The sequence below is a fragment of the Pinus tabuliformis genome, chromosome J, assembly GCF_031772625.1.
Source record: "Pinus tabuliformis cultivar Carrire ecotype Pingquan chromosome J, CPIR1, whole genome shotgun sequence".
NCBI lineage: Eukaryota > Viridiplantae > Streptophyta > Pinopsida > Pinales > Pinaceae > Pinus > Pinus tabuliformis.
Window position 1 is genome coordinate 1589890181 of NC_142295.1, and position 13677 is coordinate 1589903857.

General features: G+C 39.3%; 1 protein-coding gene across 1 annotated transcript in view; it reads left to right on the forward strand.

Moving 5' to 3' along the window:
• LOC149233556 (U-box domain-containing protein 44-like) overlaps positions 1–13677 on the forward strand; it is a 164745-nt gene that overhangs the window by 47067 nt on the left and 104001 nt on the right.

Sequence of the window (13677 nt, forward strand, 5' to 3'; positions counted from 1 at the left end):
TGTAATTCGGTCTGCACGTAAATCCCGTACCTTCGTCTTGCACTACCTCAGTCTTCTCGCACGTGTAACAAAACTTGACAAATTTCAGACCTCTTCTTCTTTCCTAGGCTTCTTGTCTTCTTTGCTAGGCTTTTCTTCACTTCTTGCAATAGGATAACTTTCTTTTCTATGTGTCTTGCATTTCCTTTCTGTACTGAATTGCAGATTGAGTTCTTCTTGTGTGTAGACTGTCATAAGGTAAGTTTTTCAGTCTCCTTTGCTAGACATAAATCTCCTTCATCTTCGCTTGAGTATTCTTTATTGTTTCTTCGTTTTTCACACACACTCTCTTTCTTGTGCATCAACTGCAAATTGAATGTCTTGGATGTATATCTCCACAATAGGTCGAATGCTCTTTTATATATAGTCTTTTTGGAGGTCGAATTATCTTCAATAAGGCTGACATGAAGAGTGGGCAGGCCGACTTGGTGGAGGAGGCTATACTAACAATTTTGACTCAATTATAAATTTATTTCTTGATGTACAAAGCCCAAGAAGGGTCTAGACCATAACGATAAGGACTATGACTCATGACATAAACCCTAAAAGCACTCAGTGTGTGCTTTGACCTAGAAATAAAATAAATATAGCATGAAACCCATGCTCATAAATAATTTTCTTTTACAATAAATTTCCTTTTTCTTTCTTTTGACAAATACATTATATCATGACCCAAATACAATTATGAAGACCGATACTAGTTACATTTCTCAACACTCCCTCTTAAATAGGGAGGTATTCATAATTGTTCAACCAGTACAAGGTTGACCTCAATTTGAAATGTTCTTAAGAAGAGTACAACAACATATGCAATGCTAGGGATACCCTAACTGCTAAGGTATCGTCTCAATAGGGAATAAGGTGTCATCTAGGCATCTGCCACTATATCTACCATCAGGCTACAACCCTGGTATCAATCCAATAGGTTATAGATACCATCTAAGCCTCCATGCCCTGACACCAACCCTTTCAGGGATCCAGGTATCAACAATAAATCGGAGCTCCACACGATACCCTCCCTCACTGGGATCTAGACATCAACTGAGATCTCAATACTAACCAGGCCAAGATTTCGTCCCAAGTACCATCATACATACAGTTTTATGGTACTCATCTCTCCCTCCAGAGATATTTACAAATTTGAGCATGCTCCTAAAATAAACTAACTTCTTGTTGAGAAGAGATTTCGTTAATACATCAACTACTTGTTCATCTTGTTGGCACATACTATAGCTTCACGACCCCAACTAATATCAAACTTCCAATGTATATGTTCTTGTATGCTAGCACAAAACTCCGGGGTCTTCAATTATTTTGATGCTGCTTAGGTTATCACAATATCCAAACACATCTCGACGGAGGCTTCCTTTTTCAGCTTCTCCAACAACACCAAACTTAGCCTCAACACCTTCCAAAACATCTAATTCTTGTTCACAACTTCCTCAATTATAAATAACCATCTAAAGTGCTTTAGCCTTTCTCCGATCTTATTCTTTTCTTTAAGGTTTTTACTATCGCTGTCACAAAATCCCCCCCTCTTAATTGGGGAGATATACACTTTCTTTATCCAAGCTTCTTCTCTACTAGGGGACAAATCCATCAACCACTCAATGACAGAGGCTCTTTCTTTCGAATCATTATATCATCGAAGAACTTCAACATTTCGAAACAAGGTCATCTTATTAATCATTAATGTAAACTTCAATGTCTTTGATGTTCTTACAACTACCTCTTTACATCATGCTCATCATCATCATCAAGTATGACGTAGGTAAGCATCTTCAACATCTTGAAGACTATGTACCTACAAATCTTCAACAACAAGTACAACCAAGCACAAATATATATGTACAAGAGTATGAAATTATTTTTGTCAAACTAGGGTTACCATATTATCATAGAGAGAGCATCTAGGGTTATCAAAAACCTTGAGCAAGAACTTCAACTTTAAATATCAAATTCTAAACCTAGATGGGATAACAATCAAAAGAGAAGCAATTGACTAGGGTTACATTTTCATGCCTTAGACTTTTACAACAAACTTTTGCTAGGGTTTTGTTACAAACCATAGATACCATCAACAAAACTAAACCTTAGATATTAACAACTAAATCAAGTTAGAATTTCAATTATAGCAAAAGCATTTTACATCTAGGGTTTTATTATTAGGCCCTAGAATCTTATATCAATCTCTACTAGGGTTTTATTGTAAACCCTAGACACAAACATCAAAACTTTAATGTTAGATATACAACAACTCGACCAAGCTAGGGTTTCAATCAAACGGAAACATATACACCTAAGGTTTCATTCCTAGGATCTTACATTGAGTATTGCAAGGGTTTTACTATAAACCCTAATTCATCAAACCCTAAAAATATAGGGTTTCATCATATATCCTAGACATCAACAACAAACTCTAAAAGGCTATGTTTTTTATAGTGAACCATAAAGGTTAGGGTTTTACCAAAGTGAACAATAGATAGTAAGATGAGGGTTGATTTAGTCTAGAGATCAATCACCCCAACATTATGAGAATCTTTCAAGATTCTATAGCAATACCCTAGACATGAGACAATTAGTAATATGAAGCAGTCTTTAAAGACAAAATGGTCATACCTTCTCATGAAGAGGACCTACTACAAATCTTGTACTTTCATACATACCTTGAGTTGCTTCTTTTACAAACCTTGTAGGGCTTTCTCTTGAAGGGCTTCCTCGACAACAAAACTTCTTTCATGGTTCAAGTCTTCCTCTAAATCTAGCCATAGTCCTTATTTTTTAGAATATACTTGCAAGTTTAGTCCTTCCAAGGAAAATACAAGAGAAAATATAATAATCAAGCAACAATGATAAAGCTATATATGTATATATGAAATAAAAAATAATACTTATCTTTTGTGAGAAGGTGGAAGCTCCCTTTCACAATGAAGTATCAATGTTCTTATATCTATATGTATCTGCAACATTCACTTGACAAGTACTACCAAAAGTATACAAGTACAAGAGTGTAATTACAAACTAGGGATTTAGGGATTTCCGCCACAATCCCGTCGCCTTCAGGGGCATCTTCGATGGTCAGGGGTTGCGCAGCCTCTTCGGCGATCATCTCTACAATTTCCCTAGCTTCTTCAGACGCTGCCATCTTGCTCGGCCAGAAATCTCTCAATCGCTCAATTAGGGGCTCAATCAACGCTTTGCATAGGGCAACCAGGTCTCGGTTGAGAATACGCTAGGCATATGACAACTCAATTCGCAAATGACCAAGTGTTGTTTGGTGGGTAGCCCTTTGCAATTTATAGCGCCTTTTAAATTTGAATTCGACCGTTCTCCCCAAATCCGGTTCATTAATGCTACCTTGGCGGAAGATTTTCCCAAATCTTGCCCATAAAGCGCATCTTAAATGTTTGCCACCCGCTCCATTTGGTCTCAAGTCGAGCATCACATCGTGAATAGTGACTCCAACAGTCACTTTCCAGCCAACCCGCGCGGCAGTGCAACCCCCCTTGCACGGTCGCGGACCTTGTGACACTTTGCTCCTGCACACAGCCTCGACATCGCGCAGCTCTTGGGCAGAGTAGTTTATAGTCCCGCGCCTCCTTTCAACTGCCTGGAGCGCTAAGACTGTACTCCCCACGGTTAGTCAGGTGGCCGCGCCACCTGTATAGGGTTTCAACCGATCATCCATCATTTTTCCTAGAAAACATCCACCTTCGATTGTTACTGGCTGCGTCGCACACTTTATCATCTGCAGCGCGCCACCATGGGTGATCCCTTTAGTAATATGTGGTCCAATCCAAGGCATTAGGCTGATCAACTCTCGGTGGTAGTCCCCAAATTCGTCAACGTGATCGTGCGCACCCTGTTTTATCACCCTGGTTTTCTTATCGAGAAAATCCTTCTTTATTTTGTCCTCCCGCTTCTTGACTTTCGCTTCCACCAGAGTGCTTTTCTCCCTTAATCGCACCTTTTCTTTCATAAGTTCTTGGAGCCTAAGATCACCCTGTCGGATTTCTTCCTCAGGCCCTAAGTGGTCTGCTTTGTCCAGCTGCGCGATCCCTTCTTCCAAGGCTCCGCGAGCCGTCATATCTACCAGTGCTGCTATGCGTGGACTAGGCATTTTATACTTTATGGGGATTACAGTGTTCGCTCCATACTCCAGCCTTGGAGGCGTCTGCTCCGTCAGTTTCTTGCACGTTGTCCTATAAGCCCACAGAACCGTTGGTACACGCAAGTCCCAATTAGTCCGCTGCATATCATATACCTTGTTTAGCGCTTTGCACACTTTGTTAAGGGTTGTTGCGTGGATAACCTTCTGCCCACTCGTTCTTTCCATACTCTGTTGTTCCAACCTGAGGGGTCGTTCGCACAATTTCCTTGCCCGCACATGCTTACTGACCGTGTCTCCTAACGCGAAGTCTGTGTGCATCCGCGCAGGTTTTTTAACATATGCCTGTATCCATCTGGACAGGTGCGCACGCGGATTGTTCCGGTCGGCAATCTTGTCTGTTAATCGCATCTGAGGCTTCCCAAACCGTATGTGCATCATTCTCCTGCATTCGCGCCAGTCCTCAAAGCTTCTTTGGTGCGTGCCCCACCACCTTGTGGGCGTAGCGCGCAGTACCCATTTCAAAGCCTCGAAACGTTGTTGTTCTGACACCTCCCTTTCGAATCTGTTCAGGAAGTCATCTACCTCGCTTAATCCATCATACGTAGGCAGATCCCTTACCTCCGTTGATATGTAGCGCAACGATCTTGTCATCATGTTGCAGTTCAACGTGGTTATCTCGTGTAACCGGTTTTGCCATCGCTCTATCTCTTCGTCCGAATCCGACGTACAGAAGCTTTCGTGCACCCATGAGATTCGTCCATCCGCGGTGGGATTTACCTAGTCTTGCTCTCGCGCGGTTATCTTGTAGATGCAGTGCAAGTTGTTGTCGCTTTCATAGTTGCGCACTGGCTCCGTGTAGCGCGATCGTTTTGCAGGGTCCAAAGGTACAACTACGCGCAAAGAATTTTTCTCAAAAATCATTTTGCGTTTCTTTAGATTTATCACCCTGTTCATGTCAGTGGCCCTTTTGACCACTATGTGTCAACTACCCATAGCAGTACACTCCCATTTTTCGCAAAAGGGATAGCGCTTGATCGACGTGTTTGTGCCATTCGATTGTGATCATCTGCTCGATCATGTTATGTTGTAAACCCAGTCTGCATGTGTAAATTGTAAATAATCTTAGCATATCTGAGTCATGTATGTAAATTGCCTAGGCAAACCTAATTTTCTAGTGATAATCTACGTTCCGGAAGGTTTTTTGTCTCACCGATCCATGATCGGCAGAGTTTTCCTTCAGCCTAACCCCAAAAGCTGGAATGGATTTTGTCATTAGAATCTTAGGGGACTCCTAGTGTACTTGGTCGAGTCTATGTAAAAGTAATTTGGTTAGGTTATTACAAATTGCTTGATTTGCTAGATTATAGTTGTGTGGCAGAACTGGGTGATCTATGAGGGTTTATGTCAAATGGGTTTTCCCCCTTGAGATGTAAAAGTGTAAAAGTCATGATGTAAAGTGTCTTGAGGGTTATAAAATGTTTTATCCCTTCATAAGTCCTAAGTCCTAGGTCTTAGGTGATTTTTCCAAAGGCTAAATTCGAGGATCCAAAAATAAAAAAATGAAAATAATTAAAAAAATAAAAAAATAAAATAAAATTTTAAAAATAAATTAAAAAATAAATAAATTTGAAAAATAAAACAAAATAATAAAATAATAGTAAATCAAAGTTTTAATTTTTTCATAGATTAAAATGCATCTAAAAATTCAACGGATGAGATTAAAAGGGATTTTGATCCTCATCGACGGTCGAGATCATTTTGACATGGATTACTCGAACTAGCCGTTGGGAAATTTTCCTTTAAATAGGGTGTTAGGGGTCATTTGAGATCGGATTTTTTCTGAGAGTCTGGTGCTACAGAAAGCTCTCTTGTAGTCATTTTTGGTGCAATAAAGAAAGACTTTGGGGTAAAAATCTTGCTGGTGTTACTCTTCTGGAAATGTTGTAAGATCTTTTATTTTTGTGCATAATTTTATTTTCAGTCATCGATAATAGCTTGATGAAGATTGATTCAGGCACAAGTATCTTGTCTGATCTCTGGGGTTTGAATGATAGTGTAGATTCTGAAATATAATGGCAGGTATCTCCATTTGATCTGGATTTCACTATTGTTTTTTCCCTCTATGTTAATGGTTGATTTTAAGCTGTGCAGGAAATCTTAGTTTTGAGTTTACCAGGCATTAGGGGAAGTTCTTGGTTGAACCAGCCAACTCCTGGATTGCATTTTCTGAAAGAGCTCAGCCAATTTTAATTCCGGGCTTATCATTCGAAATTTTTATGAATGCATGAAGGGTTTTTTGAAGTATCTCACATTGAATTTAAATTCTGATAATATAACTGTGATTATTGACAAATCTGGCCGCTTAAGAGTCGAAAATCTGTAAACACTGTAATTATTTAGCTGATTTAGGGTTTTCAGTTTTGTTTCTTGCACATATTATTTTTGGGTGTTCTGTTTTTTGCCATTGCAAGTTGCAGGTACAGGCTTTGAGAATTTTCAGGGTTTCCATCAGGCAATTTGGAGCAGGAAAGATTTAAAATTTTGAAAAGGTTTCTGGACTGCGGGTTTGCAAACTGCATTTTCATTTTTCACTATTGCCTGGGGTTTTACTGCTGCAAATTTTTTTTGAAGGGATCACAGTTTTTTTTTTTTTTGCCGCTGCCATACCCTCTACCATCTCTCAGCTCTCTCCTCCATTTTCATCACCATTTTTCTCCACGCAGACTGCCAATCCGCTGCTCAATGTCATTTCTCTGGTTGCTGTCACTTCCATTTTCATGTTGCCAGAAATCCGTACGCCCATCCTCCGTCCAAACCCTCATTTCGTGTATCCTCCTCTGCCTGCACGTAGTTTCCAACACGTTGCCTCGTTTTTCTTCAACTCACCTGTGTATCCCCCTCCTTCTCTATGCCAAACAACGATCTGCTCCTTGTCCTTAGCCATCTACGTGCAGCTACTCATCCACTTTGGATCTGCACTTTTTCATCAACGCTGCCACCTGCACATTCAACCCTCACATGCTACCTTCCAACGCAGCTTCCCACTGCTACTCTCACGCTGCTGCTACCTCATTCTGATCCCTGCATGCAGTCCATTGAGCCCTATTTTCCTCCGTCCTTAGCTCCTCACGCAGCAATCTCATCGAGCTACCCTTCTCCTGTCCATTACCTGCGCAACAAACACCAAACAAAGAATTTGGATTTTCTTTGTATATACGGCTAGGGTTATGTTTAGTTTTATGCGTTGGTTAAATTAAAGGTATAGTTAGGACTTAAGATTTATGAACGCATTTTCATTTTCTAAAGATTTAGCATAGGTTCTTTTTATTTTTTTATTTTGGATATATTTAAGTTTTGTATCTATTCGATTTGCTTTTCTTTTGGTTAGGCTTTAGTTTTAATATTTAGAATTTTTAATGTTTAGTTTTGTTTTAATTTTAAAGTAGATCAAAAAATCATAAAAATAAAAATATTTAAAATAAAAAGAATTTGACTTTCATTTTTTATAGATTAGGTATTTATTTTCTTTTAGGCTTTTAGTTTTAATTTAGTTTTGTTTTGATCCTAATTTCATAAATAAAAAATTATATATATTTTTTTTAAATTTTAGATTTTGCTTTGATCTTTTTAGATTTATTTAGGATTTAGTTTTAATAATTTTAAATTTCCTTTAGTTTAGAATAGATTTAGGCTTTATTCTGATTTTAAATTTTAAAATATAAAAAATATAAAAGTTAAAAATTAAAAATTAAAAAAACCATAAAAGTTTATTTTTTTTAGAATTTAGATTTCCCCCCCTTTTTTATGTATATATGATAAAGTGTTAGTCTTAGATTTAGATTTAAATTTTAGATCTTGTTTTGTTTTAAACTTAAAATTTTATTTAATTTTTTTTTTTTTGAAAAAGCTTAATAAAAAATTGAAAAATTCATTTTTGGTGTCTCTATGTTCCATTTCTCTATAGTTAAATGCACTTAATGTTTATTTTGAAGTTAGCTATGTGAAAGTGGTAATTGGTCAGCATCTAGATAACTGGATTCGTCCTAGAGGCCCCTCGAATCTCGAATCCAGCGTGTCCGACGCGATTCTGCCCTGATTCGTGTCCAAATCCAATGACACGTCGTGTCCTTTCCTGACTCGTCGAATCCGAGGTCGTGTCCCTATTTTCATCTGTGTGTCACGATTTTGGGAATCGTGTCCTGTTTTCCAGGACTCGCGAGGCTCAAAAAGTGACCTGCGTGGGTATGAAAAGGCCGCATTTGGTCATTACAGCCACGCATATTTTCATTTGGCAAGCGTTTTGGCAGCTTCATGATCAAGTTTAGACCCTAGTATTGATATGCTATTCATGGTAATGTTAAATTCTTAAAGTAAAAGTGACATTCACCTTAATCATCATTTTCATCCTTTTACTTAAATTTTTGACATTACTATGAAATGACTCAGGATGTTTGAGAGTGGTTCCGGCCTCATTGGATTTCATATGGAGAAAGTAGAATTTTAGATTTTATTCAAAATCCAGCAGACTTATCAGTTTTTTCAGGATTTTAGGATTGGGGGATTGCAATGTTTCCATTGAATTTTGTCATGTATTAGGGTATGGAACTCGTATTTAATCAAGAGCACCAAACCAGGAGCTTTTGAAAATGTCACTCCCGCTCCCTTTTTCACTCCCGCTCCCCGCTTTCGCTCCCGCTCCCAAGTAGCACTGATCCTGATGATATGGGTCTCGACACCAGTGTTGAGTTGGCATTGGCCAACATGGATCTCAATTATCCAGTGCTAGAGCCTGTTAGATTTGATGACTTAGAGGGGTCATCCTCCACACTAGCAGATGCAGAGGCGACTATGGATACAGGGGAGGAGGATGCAGAGGAGAGTAGTGGGGAACATGATGATGAGGACAGTGATGCTGATTCTGATGTTGATTGATGCCTTGAGGCTTGTATACCTGTAGTTGTTTTATATTTTCTATTTCTATTTGCCATTTGCATTGCACCAACACTACCTATGTAACACATTTTGATTTGATCACTTAATGAGAAAACTACAGTTGTCAGTGTGTTTATCTTACTATCTTGTAGTTGTAAGTTGTCTTTCAGTTATGAATTATGAATCATGATTTAAATTTTTAATAGATTTATCATTTATGTGACTAGTACCACTGACATTTATTTGAATTTTGTATGTACTATGCATGCTAATAGCTATAGATGAAGATCTATGTTTGAAATCAATAAATTTGTATCATTAATTAAAATTTGTGTAAGAAATATCTAATTTTTAATATATATCTATATTTTTTAATAAAATAATATATAACGAATCCTAGGTGTCCTGTTCTGGGGGGTCAACGTGTCCGAATCCGACACCACGAATCTTGAATCCTACGTGTCCCGAATCCTCGTGTCAGGTGACTTAGGTCAGCATTTAAATTTTATGATCATTTAAAGCATTTAATTTTTCTTGAAGTTTAATTGCTGGATCATCGTTAAGGCATTGTGCATTTGTTGAATATCTTACATCGCTTGGGTTATTTGATGATAAATGATTGTTTTACATGGTTTATACTTCTGCAACATTTAATAAATAATCATTTAATCATTAACTCCATAAGGCACTGGTACATTAATTTCTAAATCAATCAAGTGCTAAAATTGCTTTGTTGTGTCTCCCAACCCAACTGGTCCACAGTTGGTCTTCATTCATCCTATAGGGTCTACTCACCTTAGCCGCAGGAGACGCTTAAATAGAGAGATCGGGGATCAGGGTGACAGCCCCCGGTCTGAGCGTTGTCGTGACAATCTGTGCGACAACAGGCCCAATCTATCCCTAATAGCGCAAGGTAGGGATTGCTGTCATCAACAATTTCTATCACTTCAAAGTTTGCCAGTGCACTTGCTCCTTCAATGTCCATGGTGATTCCTTGCAGTCTTCCCATAGTTAGGATCTTTTACTGGTTCGCCATTCGTAGTTGGATAGGAGACCATTGCAGCGTAGGTGTTAAAATTGACAACTGGGGCAAAACTTCCTGTGGGTCATCTTATTCATGGCTGATAATATTTTTATTATATTCCTCTCGTCGAGAGGTGTAGGATTGATATAAAGATCTTTCGATTCCGATAAGTATTCATGGAGATATGAATTTATTTTGATTATGGAATTATTATCAAGCCGACCTACAACTCATGTAGGCTCAGAAGCCCAACAGTCGCATCTATTCAAACACCAACGTTGTGTATCAATACATGAGGACTTTTCCTCATTTGGACTCACTCATCTCATCACATCTCTCTCTCTACTGCGTAGAAAAGAGTCTCTTCTCTACTGCGCAGAAAAGGGTCTCTCCCTCACACATTTGAAGCCGGACGCTGCTGAAACTGAAGCTGCAACTGCAGAAGTAAAGATTGACTTGCGTGGACTAGAAGATCTCCTCATCTGAACTGCGTTGTAGGTTCATTTGAACCTCCTTTGGAAGCCGCAACTTTTGGTGGTGGAATCAAGCCGATCCGACGGTCGGTTTGTGAGATATCGTTTGCCCTAGTTTGATGATGAAGCCGCTAATGCTGATGTTGCTGATCTAGGGTTTGCTACTGCTGATATGAATCAGATTTATTGTACTATTTCTCTCTGCTGAATTATTGAAGATAAAAGAAGATTTGATCAAAGGGTTTCCCCACACATTGTGGGGTTTGTCCCTGGCTAGCCGCCACATCTTGTGTCTCTTGTCTTGGCTTGTTTTCTGTCGATCATTTAATGTTCTCTTTGCACTTTACTTTATGTACATGTGATTGCTAATCTGTGGAATATAATAAGAAAAAGAAGTAAACTGTTATAAGCATAGAACATACCATAACTTAACATGGAACCAGAGCTGAGGTGAAGACAAAGCCCGAGCAAGAGCAAGAGCAATCACCGAAGAGAAGATTGGCAAGGCTATCCTAAAAGAACAATGGGGTCCTCAACACTCTTTTCTGCCGAAGACAAGCTCCGTGAGAAAGCTGACTATCACGGATGGAAGATGTCTATCGATCTAACCCTTGAGGATCAAGGAGTGTTGGATCATGTGAGAGGCAATATTGTTGAGCCTCCATCAAATGCACCTCCTGCTGCCAGGAACAAATGGAAGAATGGAGAAATTAAAGTGAAGAAGATCATCCGGGACTCTATCGACAAGCGCTTGGTGGCCTACATCTCTGAATTAGACACCTCCAAGGAAATCTACGATAGACTGGTGAGTTTATTTAAAGTTAATGATGCAAATCAAGTTTTGTTTCTTAGAAATAAGCTGAGGGAAATCAAGAAGCGTAAAGATGAGAGTATGCAAGCATACTTCTTAAGAATCATTGAGATCAAGAACGATCTCCTATCTATTGGGGAGACTATTACTGACAGAGAAATGGCACTCACAACTCTTGGAGGATTACCATCCGAATGGTACGTGTTCAGGACTACTCTTCTGAATAATAATGTAATTCCTGGTTGCGAGGAATTAATGGATAGATGCATTCAAGAAGAAACAAGGGTAAAAGAGCAAGAAATGCACTTGCCTAAAGGTCCTGCTGCTGCTTTTTCTTCTCATGCTAAGAAAAGAAATAATTCTGGGTCTACATCGAAAAAAAAGGCTGGACCTAAGGGTGGAAGAAAAGGACGATGTTACATTTACAATAAAGCAGGTCACTATGCAAGGGAATGTCCTGATAGAAAGGACTCTCACCGTGACGATGATCAAAATCCCTCTCATGGTAATCAAAGGAATGGAAAATTCAATAGCAAAGGTAAAAGGAATGCTGGAAATCAAGGAAGAGGACAACCATTCAAGAAGGCTAGAAATTCCAGGATGTATTAAATGCACCTGACCTCAAAAAGAACCTGGTGTCCATCTCAGCAATGGAAGACAAAGGCTACAAGGTAACCTTCAGCGATGGCAAGGTACATATATGGAAAAATAATGTTAAAGATGCCTTTACTCTTGGGTTTCGTGTTGATTCATTATATCAGGTCGATGGAAGTCCGCTAGGTGTCATATATTATGACACATCTCTTCAGTCCAAACTTTGGCATCGGAGGTTTGCCCACCTTCATTATAAAGCTCTACCCGGTGTAAGACAAATGGTGACAGGGATGCTCGAATTCCGAGTAGAGAAAGAAGGTGTATGTCTAGGATGTGCCGAAGGAAAGCTCAAAAGGGGACCATTCCCCTCAAGCCAAAGAAAGACCTCCAATATATTACAGTTGGTTCACTCAGGCATATCTGAGGCTGGCATTAAGAGGGAGACTACTACACCACATACTCCTGAGCAGAATGGTGTGGCAGAAAGGAAGAACCGTATGATTGTGGAAGCTGTCTCTATGGATAGATGATGCCTGATGTGGAGGAACCCATGGATCTTATTTATCCACCTGAGCCTCCCTCTTCTAGGAAGAGGCCTTCATGGCTTAGGGGGATACTTGATGATGCTAAAGGACATGCTGCACCTTGAGGAACCTTCCATGAAAGTAAGAAACCTAACAGGTATTAGGGATACCTGACCATCATGAGCACGATCATACAAAATGAGCCTCCATCATTCTCAGATGCCGTCAAGCATCAAGTATGGAAGGATGCTATGACCAAAGAATATGAGTCTATTATGGAGAATGATGTCTGGAAAGTAGTTTCCAGACCCCAAGACAAGACAATTGTCACTTCTAAATGGCTTTACAAGATAAAGCATGCAGAAGATGAAAGTACGGAAAAGTATAAGGCTCGTTTTGTTGCTCGTGGTTTCTCCCAGAAGGAAGGTATAGACTATGATGTGATATTTGCACCTGTTGCCAGATATATGACCATCCGCTTGATCATAGCCCTTGTGGCTTCATAAGGATGGAACCTACATCAGATGGATGTCAAGACCGCGTTCTTGCACGGTTTGATCAAAGAAGAGGTCTATGTGGAGCAACTCGAAGGATATGAGATTTATGATTGAAAATCTCATGTATGCAGGTTGAAGAAAGCTCTCTATGGGCTGAAGCAAGCACCCCGAGCATGGTATGATATGATCGATAGCTACTTGATGAAGCTGGGATTCACTAGGAGTAAAGTCAATCCTAACCTTTACTTTAAGTTTGAAGATGACAAGCCTCTCATACTGGTGTTGTATGTGGATAACCTCTTTCTAACAGGTGCATACCCTCTCATTCACAAATGTAAGAGGGAGTTGGCTTCTGAATTTGAAATGAAGAACCAAGGACTTGAAGTGTGGCAGAAGCCAAGGGAAATTTTCCTATCTCAAGGGAAATTTTCCTATCTCAAGGAAAATATGTGGTGAAGATTCTGAAAAGATTTGGTATGGTGGACTGTAAACCTGTGACTACCTCGAGGATCTTAACTTTCAGAAGTTATATGGTAGTGATGTCGGACCAGATTTGGGAAATGCCTCTGAATTTCAAAAAAACTCATTCGCATTGATGTTCTTGGTGAACCTCTGTCCGAACATATGTTTTGCAGTTAGCATTGTGAGCTCATATTTGGTTGAGTCTCACTA